The sequence below is a fragment of the Fragaria vesca genome, linkage group LG5, assembly GCF_000184155.1.
Source record: "Fragaria vesca subsp. vesca linkage group LG5, FraVesHawaii_1.0, whole genome shotgun sequence".
Taxonomy (NCBI): Eukaryota; Viridiplantae; Streptophyta; class Magnoliopsida; order Rosales; family Rosaceae; genus Fragaria; species Fragaria vesca.
In genome coordinates this window covers 24838716-24839810 of record NC_020495.1, presented here as the reverse complement: position 1 = coordinate 24839810, position 1095 = coordinate 24838716, and the positions used below count along the sequence as shown (strand labels likewise).

General features: G+C 31.9%; 1 protein-coding gene across 1 annotated transcript in view; it reads right to left on the bottom strand.

Moving 5' to 3' along the window:
- Positions 1 to 798, bottom strand: part of LOC101300151 — a 2219-nt gene extending 1421 nt beyond the window's left edge. The window contains exon 1 of the mRNA XM_004300407.1: positions 622 to 798. The gene's annotated coding sequence lies outside the window, so the exon portion shown is untranslated. The remainder of the gene's footprint in view (positions 1 to 621) is intronic.
- Between the last annotated feature and the right edge of the window lie 297 nt (positions 799 to 1095).

Below are 1095 nucleotides of genomic sequence, written 5' to 3'. Positions count from 1 at the left end.
ATATATATATATATATATTATACATCCCATATACTTCAAAAAACCAATGCCTTTGTGACATATAATTTCTATAAAATCTATAGTTTCTTAATTGATACACCATATATAACAAGAATTTGTTATTTAATGAACACAGTCTAAGTCTTTAGACTAAGAAAAGTTTCAAAAAATCTTGATAAGTTCCTGCACATACATGTATCACTGCATACATTACAAAACAAAAACTCAGAAACTCCTTTAGGAGCCAAAATAAGCCAAGCTTTACAATGCTGCACAATTTTAGTGTTGTTCTTAATGATTTCTTAATCTGTTACTTAATAGCTTAGCATACTTTGTGTAAGACATAACCATGACCAGAAGCTTAATTCAAAACACCTTTTTAGATATTATGATCATGTTATAGATTTCGAAATAAAATTGGAGATCATTCAATCATCAATAACATATCATCAGACATAACATCATAGCAGAAATAAGCTCTATCCATCCTCCTTCACTAACACACGTCAACCACAAACAATTCATGCATCGAATTATATCTATTTATGCTCGCACTTCTCCATATGAACATCCACAAATGCAGAATTTGTAATCAACAAGAATCAGTTTCAGAGAACTTACCTTAGCCTCTGCATCAACACAGCACCAATTTAACAAGACATGCTTTTAAAACTTAAAGCGGAAGAAACCCAGCCCTTTTCTGAAAATCGTTTTGTCTGAAGCAGGGAGAAACCAAATCCCTAAAACTCTCTTTCCCTTTCTCATCCCCAAAGCCACGAACAGAAGAAAAACTAAAGCAACAACTTGTAATTTTAATTCATTCTTTATCTTGGGGTTTCTTTATGGGCCTTGGGTTTGAAACATATGGATTAGGGCCTTATCTAAATGGATTGAGCATGCTTTTAGGCCTGTTGATTTAGTTTTGGTTTTCCAGAAAATAGTTTTTGAAAAAACTCTTGTTCTTGCTCCATACTGAAACATGTGATTTGTATATTTTGAAAAAACATGTAGCTCTGATACCATTATTAGATGGTTTTCAGAATCCTATTAAAGCCATCTAAACTTAAGTTTGGATCTTATTTCATAAATAGACAA